Source organism: Saimiri boliviensis, chromosome 1 (assembly GCF_048565385.1).
Source record: "Saimiri boliviensis isolate mSaiBol1 chromosome 1, mSaiBol1.pri, whole genome shotgun sequence".
In the NCBI taxonomy this organism is placed as follows: domain Eukaryota; kingdom Metazoa; phylum Chordata; class Mammalia; order Primates; family Cebidae; genus Saimiri; species Saimiri boliviensis.
This window is the reverse complement of record NC_133449.1, coordinates 143,571,847-143,585,208: the sequence shown is the minus strand read 5'-3', so window position 1 is coordinate 143,585,208 and position 13,362 is coordinate 143,571,847. Positions and strand designations below refer to the sequence as shown.

Here is a 13,362-nt window from a genome sequence, read left to right as displayed (position 1 = left end):
TAGCTGGGATTGCAGGTGCCCACCACCACAGCCGGCTAGTTTTTCTTATTTTTAGTAAAGACAGCGTTTCACCATGTTGGCCAGGCTGGTCTCAAACTCCGGACCTCGTGATTTGCCCTCCTTGGCCTCCCAAGGTGCTGGGACTACACGCATGAGCTAGTGCGCCCAGATGCATCACTCATTTTTAAGAGCTCTTTATATGTTAAGGATTTAGAACACATTCTCAATTCCATGTGCTCTAAACACCTTTTCCCAGTTTGTCATTTGCCTTAGAATTTTGTGATTAGTGACGAGCATGCACAATTTTTTTAAGTAGAGTATATCAACCTTTTCTATTATAATTTTTCCCTACAAGGGTTAGGGAAAAATTGTCCTAACTGTCCTCAACTGTCCTACAACCATTTACTGCATAATTTCATCATACTAAAGGCAGTGAAGTGCTGTGATAGAGATTACTGGTTTTGCTGTTGGTTAGATCAGTGTTCAAATCTGGGTGACTCTGAGCCAGCTGCTTAAACTCCAGGAGTTTTGGTTTCCCTCTCTACAAAATGAACTATTATCAATAGTGTCCACTTCATCTGGTTTCTATGAGGATTAAATAAGTTCATGTAAAGTCTTGGTCTGGAGCAGTGGCTCACATCTGTAATCCCAACACTTTGCGGTTGAGGCGGGCAGATCATGAGGCCAGGAGTTTGAGACCAGCATGGCCAACATGGTGAAACACCGTTTTTAATAAAAATACAAAAATTAGCCAGGCATGGTGGCGTGCACCTGTATGTAGTCCCAGCTACTCGACTGAGGCAGGAGAACTGCTTGAGCTTGGCAGGAAAAGGTTACAGTGAGCCAAGACCCTGCCACTGCACTGCACCTAGGTGACAAAGCAACACTCTATCGCAAAAAATAAAAATAAAAAAAACAAAAAAAAGTCTTTACCATAATGCTTGGCACTTAGTTGTGAAGCGTTATGAACTGTTACTCTGATTCCTCTCACTTACGTGAAATACGACCTTTACCAGACACACTTCTATTTGATTCTGTCCCATTGAATGATCTGTGTATTTTCTAACCAGTTTTTCCCAGTATATGAGAAAGCTATTTATCTTTTAAATTTTTATGTTGTAACTGAACTCCCTACTTAATTAAATTTAAATATATCTTGGGGCACTAGGAAGACAGTAACATCTGGAAATAATTTTCATTGTTTCTTTTTAACCATTACTTGACTTTGGTTTGTCCATCCTGACCAATTCAATAAGGCAGGAAAAAGAAATTAGTAAATTAGTATATTCCACAGTCTCTGTTTTGTTCCCAGTTTCAGAATACTGCCTCTCATGATTCATCACTAAGTCTGAAGATGTTGGCTACCTGTTTCTTCATCGAGCAATCAATGCAATCTCTTTCCAGCTTGAGCTTTAAAAAGTCTAAGCAAACTAGGAATAAGGGTAGAAAATTATCAAATGCAACCAGATGTGATGGCTCAAGCCTATAATCCCAGATGAAAAAAAAATTAAAAATTAGCCCAGCATGGCAGTATGTGCCTACAATCCCAGCTACTCAGGAGGCTGGGACAAGAATATCGCTTGAGCCTGGGAGGTCAAGGCTATAATGAGCCATGATCACACTTCTGCATGCCAACCTAGGCAACAAAGTAAGACCCTGTCTTTAAAAAAAAAAAAGGAAAGAAAATGACCAAATGCATCTGTTTCTCTCACACACATACACACAGCTGTCCCTTGCTGTATCTCCCACAGATCCCAAAAATCTAAGGATAGTCAAGTCCTCCTGTATACTTTAAATCATCTTCAGATTACTTATAACACCTAATACAATGTAAACAGTAAATAACTATTTGTTAAATTTAAGGAGTAATGACAAGCAAAAAAGCTGGTGAGTCAACAGGTCTTTACATGTTAAGACCCCATTTTTTCCCAAGAATTTTTTATTTGCATTTGGTTGAACCTACAAATGAAGAACTGGCAAATATGAAGGCCAACTGTATTATGTTTTTCTTCTCAGCTCTACATACATGATTATTTCAAGAGAAGACATTCTGATGTTAAGCCTCTTCTTACATTTCCAGGATAAACGCTATGTGGTAATAATTCTTTCAAAATCCTGCTAAATTCAATCTGTGACTGTTTTATCTGGAATTTGTGCATCTCGACTCATGTCTGAGCTCAATCTTCAGAATTCTGTCTCTTTTTTTGAGAGGGAGTCACACTCTGTTGCCCAAGCTGGAGTGCAATGTGCAATCTCGGCTCACTGCAATCTCCTCTTCCTGCATTCAAGTAATTCTTCTATCTCAGCCTCCTGAGTAGCTGGCACTACACGTGTGTGCCACCACGCCTGGCTAATTTATGTACTTTTAGTACAGGCAGGGTTTCACCATATTGGCCAGGCTGGTCTTGAACTCCTGACCTCGTGATCTGCCCGCTCCGGCCTCCCAAAGTTCTGGGATTACAGGCATGAGCTACTGCGCCTGGCCCACTCTTGAGACAGACAGAGAGAGAGAGAGAGAGAGAGAGAGAGAGTGTGTGTGTGTGTGTGTGTGTGTGTGTGTGTGTGTGTGTGTAATCTTCATGACGGTGTTGGGTCCCAGATTTGTAAAATCAACTGGGATGCTTTATCTCTTTTTCTATGCCCTGAAGTAGTTTATTCAGCAAGCAATTACTGCATCCCCCTAAGTTTAAAATAACTTAACGCTTTAAACTTCTTGCATCTAGAGTCCTTTTCAGAACTTTTTTTTTTTTAACGTTCAGTCTCTTCCCCAGTTTCTGATTTAAAGATTCAGACATCTGAATCATTTCCCAAAAGCCAGGTTACTGGGATTTTCAAAGGTGTTGCATTTTAAGTTGCTGTGTTTTATATTACCAATTATTTCAAATACTATATTTGTAACACTTTTTCTATCATATCAACTCCTTTTTAGTTTTCTATATTTGGGGTTTTCTCTTTTCTTAATTAAGACATGATAGTGATTTGGTCTACTTCCTTGACCTTTTTCCCCCCACATAAATAGCTTTTAGATTTATCAGTTTTGTGTTTTTAACCTGTTTTCCTAATTCATTAATATAACTTTTATAATTCTTTTCTCCAGCTGTCTTTAGGCTTGTTTTATCCTTTCCAAGTTTGAGTTGGATACTTAATTCATTTATTTTCATTTTCTTTTATTTAATAATGGAAGGATTTAAAGCTACAAATGTGGCCGGGCGTGGTGGCTCACACGTAATCTCAGCACTTTGGGAGGCTGAGGCGGGTGGATCACGAGGTGAAGAGATCGAGACCATCTGGCCAACATGGTGGAACCCTGTCTCTACTAAAAATACAAAAAAAATTAGCTGGGCGTGGTAGCGCGCGCCTGTAGTCCCATATACTCGGGAGGCTGAGGCAGGAGAATTGCTTGAACCCGGGAGGAGGAGGTTGCAGTGAGCCGAGGTCACGCCACTGCACTCCAGCCTGGTGCCTGGTGACTGAGTGAGACTCTGTCCCAAAAAAAGAAAAATTAAAAAAAAATTAAAAAATAAAAACAAAGCTACAAATGTGCCCCTGAATATAACTCTGGTAATAACCCATACATTTAGATATACAGAGTTCTCAATATTTCCTAATGACTCTGGAACAGTAATTTCATTTCCTCTTTGACCCAAGTGTGACTTAGGAGAATATTTTTAAATTTTCAAGTAACTGGATTTCATTAACATGTTTAATACTAAGTATTCTATGAAGGATAAAAATATCTCATGTTTAAAGAAAGGAGATGAAAGTCTGGCAAAGAAAGAAAAATCTTTTAAACAGAAAACACGACAATGTTAAAAGAGTGAAAAATGACTCATATAATGCTGTGAGGGCCATCCCCACAGACCCACCTTGTGGAAGGGATGTAACCACCGCTGATCCTGGGGAACTGAGAGATTTGGGTATAAGCACACAGGGAGAGAGGAAGAGGAAGTCTCTGTGACTTCTGAAAATTTTATTATATTATGGCACGTACTGCCTGTTTAAAAATTAATTTCAGAAACAAAGTCATCCCACAATAAATGGAATAAAACCATCCTAGATACACTATCTAAGTATATAACCAAGTAAACTTCCCTATTTTTTGGATGAAATTTAGAGAAGGTTTCCACCGAATAAGACTTGGCCCCAAGACGATTACATCTGTGACTAAAGGAGGGAGGAGGGGAAAAAATGATCTCTAATTCTATAATCTCCAAATTGAGAAGAATGAAGAGGTACAGAAAAATAAAGTATATACACATATACATACATATATGCAAGTATATCCATATGTGTATATATAAATATATATGTGTGTGTGTGTGTGTGTGTGTGTGTGTGTGTGTGTGTATGTGTGTATACATGTTAAAAAGCTTAATCAGGGGCCAGGCGCATTGGCTCGTGCCTGTAATACCATCACTTTGGGAGGCTGAGGTGGTCGGATCACAAGGTCAGGACTTCAAGACTAGCCTGGCCAATGTGGTGAAACCCTGACTCTACTAAAAACACAGAAATTAGTCTGGCGTGGTGGCGGGCACCTGTAGTGCCAGCTACTCAAGAAACTGAGGCAGGGGAATTACTTGAACCCAGGAGGCAGAAGTTGCAGTGAGCCAAGATCGAGCCACTGCACTCCAGTCTGGGCAACACAGTGAGACTCTGTCTCAACAAAAATAAAATAATTAACTAATTTAAAAAAAAAAAAAAAAGCTTTATCAGGTTCCAACCAGGCGACTATTCTGAAACCTGAACATCACAAACGTGAAGCTGAGGAGGTATAAAAGTCAGTTCCTCTACCTCCTTACCTAGCCTCTTCCATTTTACAAATGCTGCGTCTTGTAGATCATGCCTGCTATACACCTCTCCATTATTACTTAAAATGAATTTCAATCCCAAATTAATAGAATTAACTTGTGATTATAAGCATCATACCATGTCAACTCCCTTTCTTCCCACAAACTTTATAGTGCCAAGTTAAAAAGAAAAAAAAAAAAACAACAGACTCCATAAATCAGTTTTCCAATTTACATTGAAGAAATCTGTTTCCTAATTTCTAATTTCTGCAACTGGGAAATTCTGTATATTATGTTACCATATAATGAAGGATGCCAGTAAACAGAAATCCACACGCCTGCATACACAACAGATTACACTTTATGTAATTGCAAACACTACCAAGTTATGTACTCTTGGGAACATTATTAGTGAGATGTGGTTATTTAATGCTTCATCTATTAAAAAAAAACTCATTTCATATGGATGAAAAATGAGTATACTAGCCTCAATATGGGGAAAAAACAGAAAATGTAATCATATATTACTTAAAATCTATAACGTTTTATGCAAAGATAAGGTGTTAGTACCAAAGCTTAGGCATTAAGAATGGCTCAAAATACAATCTCCTGAGCGAATTGCTGGCTACCAAAATCTCCATCCCCCAGCAGCTGACGGCAGGACCAGCCATTTGTACTCTATTTGACTATTTGAGAAACTCATAAAGCGGCCCGGCATGGTGGCTCACACCTGTAATCCCAGCGCTTTCGGAGGCTGAGGAAGGCGAACCACTTCAGGTCAGGAGTTTGAGTCCAGCCTTGCCAAAATGGCAAACCCCGTCTCTACCAAAAATACAAAAACTGGCTAGTAGCAGTCGCTCATGCCTGCAATCCCAGCACTTTGGGAGGCTGAGGCAGGTATATCACAAGGTCAGGAGATCAAGACCTGGCTAACATGGTGAAATCCTATCTCTACTAAAAATAAAAAAAAAATAGCCAGACATGGTGGCACATGCCTTTAGTCCCAGCTACTCGGATGGCTGATGCAGGAGAATCACTTGAACCCAGGAGGCAGAGGTTGCAGTGAGCCAAGATCATGCCACTGCACTCCAACCTGATGACAGAGCAAGAATCCATCTAAAATATGATATATATATATAATGTGTGTGTGTGTGTGTGTATATATATATATATATAGAGAGAGAGAGAGAGAGAGAGTTTTTTTTTTTTAGTGGTGGTACATGCCTGTAATCCCAGCTATTTGGGAGGCTGAGGTAGGAGAATCATTTGAACTTGGGAGGCGGAGGTTGCCACTAGTGAGCCAAAATTGCATCACTGCACTCCAGCCTAGGCAACAGAGTGAGACTCCGTCACCGAAAAAAAAAGGAAAAAAAAAGAAAACTAATAAAGGTATACAGCACTTGGCAGCTTTCATCAGCAGCAGAACACACCCACGGAGGCACGCCCCAGGGCATGCACTCAGCTCCCACCACAAGGCAAGGCCCTTTGACAGCGAAGATGCCGCAGGGCACTGCCACTCACCATGCTGGGGGCAAGCCACCCAGCAGCCGCCCTAGGATCCTGGCTCAGAATGCCCAGCTCTGGGGAAGGAAGCTGTGCCACTTGCATCCCCCATGTGCCAAATGGAGTTCACAACTCTGCACCGTTCCCCACTCACCCCTGGGGAGGTACAGCAGCCACTGCCACTACAACAGAAGACGGGTGGCAGGAAAACCCACTGGCCTTTGGTCCATTCCCTAGCAAAGGGGAAGTGTAAAAGTGCAAAAGGGAAAGTGGGCCAGCGGCGCTAATCCCTTTTTGTCCAGCAGTAATTAATAGTATAATCCACATTTCAGATGCATTAAAGCGAAAATGCTGCAATGTCAGAGGGCTTGGCACACAGCCCCAGGGCAGGGCCTCCCTCCTGACCTGCAGAACCAGGTTACCTCACCTCGGCCTCCTCCTCTCAGGGGAGCTGACTCTGGACACCTCATAGAAGGACCAAGCTGGCAGCCACGAGTCTCCACTCGGTCCGATATGCTGTGTCTGCCTTCAGAAACCACCCCCTCCAGAGCCAGTCCTCTGGGCACACGGGTTCTACTCCAGCATACATTTATATCAAGTTCTACTCTCTGACCAACACTGAACATGTTATTTTTAATTATTATTATTTTTACATAGAAACAGAGTCTTTCTCTGTCACCCAGGCTGCAGTGCAATGGCATGATCATAGTTCACTGCAGCCTTGAACTTCGGGGCTCAAGTGATCTTCCTAAGCCCAGCTCCCGAGTAGCTGGTACGACCCCAGCTCACTGCAACCTCCATCCCCCGGGTTCAAGCAATTCTCCTGCTTCAGCCTCCCAAGTACCTGGGACTACAGGCACATACTACCATGCCCAGCTAATTTTTCTATTTTTAGTAGAGACGGGATTTTACCATGTTGGCCAGGATGGTCTCGATCTCTTGACTTCATGAGCCACCCACCTCAGCCTCCCAAAGTGCTGGGATTACAGGTGTGAGCCACCACACCCAACCTTGTTTTGGTTTTTGGAGACAGGGTCTCACTCTGTCACCTAGGCTGGAGCGCAGTGGCGTGATCTCTGCTCACTGCAACCTCTGCCTCCCGGGTTTAAGTGATTCTCCCCCCTCAGCTTCCCTTCCTCAGCTGGGAATACAGGTGTATACCACAACACCAGGCTGATTTTTGTATTTTTCAGAAGAGATGGGGTTTCCCCACGTTGACCAGGCTGGTCTCAAACTCCTGAGGATTACAGGCTTGAGCCACCACACCTGGCAAGACTGAATATATTAGTATCACCAGTCCCCCTGTGGATTCTTCCGATTTATGCTACCCTTCCTGCCCCAAAAATACTAGGATGATAAATGTAAGCACAATTAAGATGCCCTTCCTCAACTCAATTTGGTGGGATGCCCTTTTTTTGGTGTTATTTGGGTGTTTCGCACTAATTCTGGGGCATAAGGTAAGTTTCTATCGAGGAGTAGAAGCTGACTGCTGCCCTCATCCCCCAAGACCAAGGAGGAAGCCTCTCCACCACCACTGAAATACTGTCTTTAGAGGAACGCATGCTATTAGCTCATCAAGCACAAAACACATTCGAGCTAAACATTGCAGTCAAATGTAACAGCCACTTAAAAACAGAGGCACCCAAAAGGGCAGTCAGTCTTCTCGGCAGGGCTTTGCAGCCACTGCTGACTGAGAACTTGATCTTAAGTCTTCCAACACCAAAGCACCTGGTGGACTAGGTACAAGTCACAGGCAGAGAGCCTCAAACTCCCACTGGGTTCCACAATGCTTCTGTGCCACCATCACAGCTCAGCCTCTGTGCCGGGAAGTGTGAGCACAGGATGGAGCTATTTTCTAGAACCATCCCAGATACATTTCCTACGACAAATGATACTGTAAATGACAATTCATTCCTTGGCTCTCCTCTGACAGTATGCATATGAACCATATGGACTCACCATGTTTGGATTACAGTGGTTAAATAATAACATCACGAAGGAATGTGTTAGGTTCTAGACAAAGATCTTAAAGGCACAGTTTTGGAACAATAACAGGGGCCCCAAGCCCACGCCTGGTACCCAACAGTAGCAACCAGCCTTTATCCTGCAAGTCCTCCTTGGAATTTGGGTGAAACTACTCATATCTCAATCTAGGCAGCTGAAGATTTTAAAAAAAGAAAAAGAAAAGAAGAAAGAAGAATAATTTGATAGAAATACTTTCCATCTCAAATTTTGAGATCTTGGCACAAACGATGTCATCTAGGTACCCAACGACCTATATACTTGATTTTTTTTTTTTTTTTTTTTGAGACGGAGTTTCGCTCTTGTTACCCTGGCTGGAGTGCAATGGCACGATCTCGGCTCACTGCAACCTCCGCCTCCTGGGTTCAGGCAATTCTCCTGCCTCAGCCTCCTGAGTAGCTGGGATTACAGGCACGTGCCACCATGCCCAGCTAATTTTTTGTATTTTTAGTAGAGACGGGGTTTCACCATGTTGACCAGGATGGTCTCGATCTCTTGACCTCGTGATCCACCCGCCTCGGCCTCCCAAAGTGCTGGGATTACAGGCGTGAGCCACCGCGCCCAGCCCAACCTATATACTTGTTCCAAAATCATGCTGTTAAGATTCCTGCCCAGAACCTAATACATTGCTCCAGGATGTTATTATTCAACAACTCTAATTTAATTCAAAAATGGTTATTCCATGTGATTCGAACACATACTATCAGAGGCCAGCTAAGGAATGAACTGCCGTCTGCAATATCACTCATAGTAGAAAATGTCTCCATGATGGTTCTAGAAACACAGCTCCATCCTATGAACACACTTCCCCCAGGACCCCTGGACCCCCAAAAGGCAGCCTGTAAGCCATCACCTCGCAATTGGACATATCACCTGGGCACTCAGGAGGTACAGACCCACAGATCACAGGAGTGAAGCTGCCCAGGCCAAGGGGCTATACAGGAAAAGGTGGAGAGGAAGCCGCCATCCTGCTCACATCACAGACTGTCCATCTGTCCCCTTCAAGTGTCCCCTAAAGTGCGGTATCAATCTCCACTGAACCTTATTCCCACAACACTTAGATTCTTTCTTTCCAGGGACTCATGTGAAAACTTTTTTTTTTTTTTGAGATGGAGTCTCATTCTGTTGCCAGGCTGGAGTGCAGTAATGAGTTCTCGGCTCACTGCAAACTCCACCTCTCGGATTCAAGCGAGCCTCCTGCCTCAGCCTCCCGAATAGCTGGGACTACAGGCGCATGCGACCATGCCCAGCTAATTTTTTGGTTTTTTTGTTTTTGTTTTTTTAGTAGAGAGAAGGTTTCACCATGTTGGCCAGGCTGGTCTCAAACTTCCAGGCTCAACTGATCCACCTGCCTTGGCCTTCCAAAGTGCTGGGATTACAGGCATGAACCACGGTGACCAGCCAAAAACCCTTTACAAACACTCTTTTTTATTTCTCTGTCAAGTCTGACTCTTGAAGGGCCTCACCAAAATACAATTTCACAAAATAATGTCACTTTATTTGGGGGAGGGAGGAGGCTACCAAATTTCACCTCGAAACCTCTTCCGTCATTTTCTAGGAAAGACACGTTGTCTGAACAGGTAAGGCTGCAACATTTCGTTTACCCTCCTGTGCCACCTACCTCCAGAGGCACATGGGGGTTTCTTTCTTTGCACCAATTCCTCCACAGGACCCTGCAGTAGCTGAACAACAACCCCCCAAGATGCCATGTCCTAATATCTGTAACCTACAAATAGGGTACCATCCACGGCAAATGAGCAACTGAAGCATCTTTAAATAGAAGAGATAATCTTGGATTCTTCAGTGAGGCCTGATGCAGCCACAGGGGTCCTTACAACAGGGCAAAGGAGAGGGTAGAGACAGACAGAAGGAAATGTGACAGAAGTATGACACAGAGTGATGTGAGGAAGGGGTCATCAACCCAGAAATGTGACCATGCAAGGAAACAGGTTCCTCCTCTAAACCTCTAGAAGAAACCAGCCCTGCCAACACCCTCACTTCAGCCTAGTAAAACTCATTTCAGACATCTGGGCTCCAGATACAAAGCAATCAGTGTGTGTGTGTGTGTGTGTGTGTGTGTGTGTGTGTGTGTGTGTGTGTCTTTTTTGGGTTTTTTATTTTATCATCAACAGTCATTCTTTAGACATGAACATGTGTACGTAATATTCTACACACACAACACAGTTTGTAACATTACTTAATAAAGGTTCAACACACAACATACATCCTTACCAAAAAAATCAAAATACTAACTTAAGTTTGTGTTGTTCGACACCACCAAGTTTGTGGTTCTTTCTTTCTTTCTTTTTTTTTTTCACTTAGTCGCCAGACTGGAGTGCCGTGGTGCGATCTCAGCTCACCGCAACCTCCAACTCCTGGTTCAAGCGATTTTCCTGCCTCAGCCTCCTGAGTAGCTGGGACTATAGGCACGCGCCACCACGCCCAGCTAATTTTTGTATTTTTCGTAGAGACAAGGTTTCACGATGGTGGCTAGGCTGGTCTCAAACTCCTGACTTCAAGTGATCCACCCACCTCGGCCTCCCAAAGTGCTGGGATTACAGGTGTGAGCCACCGTGCTTTGTGGTAATTTCTTAGAGCATCAAAAGGAAACTAGCACAGCCCTCTGGAGAAAGGGGGACAGACAGAGCCACTGGACACAGAGAAGTAGGGTGTCCCCGAAGGGTTCACCCCACCATTAGAGTTCACACTACCTCCCTCTCCAGACCCTAGGGACCAGCTGAAACCTCTTTCTCCATCACCAAAAATTAGGACCAAAGGCCTCAGATGCTGTAAAGAACAGCTAGGCCTGTTTTTGTTTGTTTGTTTGTTTGTTTGTTTTTTCCCAGACAGGGTCTCACTCTGTCTCCCAAGCTGGAGTGCAGTGGCGCGATCTCAACTCACTGCATCCTCCACCTTCTGGGCTCAAGTGATCCTCCTACCTCGGCCTCCTGAATAGCTGTGATACAGGCACACACCACCGTGCATGGCTAGTTTTTCTATTTCTTGGAGACACAGGGTTTTGCTGGGTTGCCCAGGTCAAGTGATCCGCCCACCTCAGCCTCCAAAAAGGCTGGGATTACAGGCATGAGCCACCACGCCAGCCACAAGAGCTATGTCTTAGGACAAGTGTTCAGTGGAGTATCGTAGCATTAGACAGAAAAGAACCCCCATACTGGCTTACCTGCATTTGAGATTCGTAAATATTCAGATTCGCCAAAGAAACAACAGAAAAACAAAGAGTGTGTGCGCTACATTTTTGTTTTATCTAATAGAAGACACAGAGATAGAAACACCTACATTCAAGAAGAATCCCCAGAGCCGCAGCTCCTTTTATCCGTGAACAGAAGCCAAGCCGAGACAACCTTACCCATACATTGCGCAGGTGGGCCCGCCTGAAGCCTCACCGTGATGCCAGGCAGCCAGCCTGAAGAACCGGAAAGCCAGGCCACATGCATGCCAGGCTCCTGAAGACAAAGAAAACAGAACGGCGGGGGAAGGCCGTGGCACCCTGCCCGCCTCCATGGTAGCCTGGGGCCACTGGATCTCACCGTCTTTCCAGCACCTGAGAGGTGTGAGCCAGGCAGCCAACCACATCAGAAGCTGGCTGCCGGCGGGCCCCAATTGCCCAACGCCGCCGGAGGAGTCAGCTTTCCAGGACTGGGTTTTACATACCATGCGGGCACTGGCCATGTTGACCCAATCAAGGCATGGCACCTTGAAGAATGGCCCACACAAAGACTGGCCATACAGAGAGAAGGTATCCTGACACTATGAATCACCTCTATGCAAAGAAAAGCCTTCCATTACAGGCTCACTACTGTAATCCCAGTACTCTGGGAGGCTGAGGCAGGGTGGATCAAGATGTCAGGAGTTCAAGACCAGCTTGGCCAGCATAATGAAACCCCATCTCTACTAAAAATACAAAAATTAACCGGGTGTGGTGTCAGGTGCCTATAGTCCCAGCTACTTGGGAGGCTGAGGCAGGAGAATTGCTTGAACCCCAGAGTCGGAGGCTGCAGTGAGCCAAGACCTCACCATTGCACTCCAGCCTGACAACAGAGCAAGACTCCGTCTCAAAAATATATATATATATAGTCTTCTCACTTACACAAAGGACACCCCACCGCCACCATCTCTTTTATTTCCCAGGCTACCCCAGTTCTCTTTCAGTCACAAGCCAGACTACCCATCCGCTTCAGTCTTAGACCCAGGTGTAACTTTAATTCCTCCCAATACTCCCAGTCCTACACATTCACGGCCACTTTCCCGTTTTATGTTAACAATTAACCTCAAGTATTATGTTAACAATGAACATAAATTGTGTTTTGGTTTTTAAGGTCGGAGTAACTAGGATTACTCAATAGAATTTAAATGTTCGATTTTAGTGCACGTGTACAAGGCGCTATTTTGTACATGACAAGATTAGTGGTTTAAAAAAAAAAAATCTAACCACCTTTCACAAAGGGTTCTCACTCAGCCTCCTGCTTGTGAAAGATATGACTCTGAATACTCAAAGTCCCAAGAACGGTAATTCAAGCAGAACTGGTTTCTAGTTTGCCTTGATTCAAAGTCTTTATGCTACTTGACCCACTTCTCTTCACCTCTTGCTTCTCCCGATGCCCCTCAAAATAATAATAAAGCAGCCCCAGAAATAGAATCCTGTCTTCCTTAGATGTCACTGTATGACTAATTTATAGCCTTTGGTTAAAGCCCTTACACCAGAGTTTACCCCAGTAATTTCCTCTTCTTCTATCTGAATGTCCATTTACAGCCTCTCTGTAACCTCTGGGTGAACTGAGAATGTTCTCTGCACCTTTCATGATGTGGATTCGCACCCTGGTGACAGCAGAGTGGCTCCTGAGTAGAATCTCCCCCCTATAGTCAAAGCCCACTGGGACCCTACCCAAGTTCAGATGTGTATCTCAACAGAGTTCGCTGAACGTTCCTTACGCCTTCATGCACCTTTAACAAAAGACAAAGGGTGCTGGGCACAGTGGTTCATGCCTGTAATCCCAGCACTTTGACAAGCCAAGGCGGAAGGTTCACTTGA

General features: G+C 44.1%; 1 protein-coding gene across 7 annotated transcripts in view; it reads right to left on the bottom strand.

Moving 5' to 3' along the window:
- The window catches only part of ZFHX3 (zinc finger homeobox 3), a 377,665-nt gene that overhangs the window by 234,329 nt on the left and 129,974 nt on the right, over window positions 1-13,362 (bottom strand). The window lies entirely within an intron of this gene.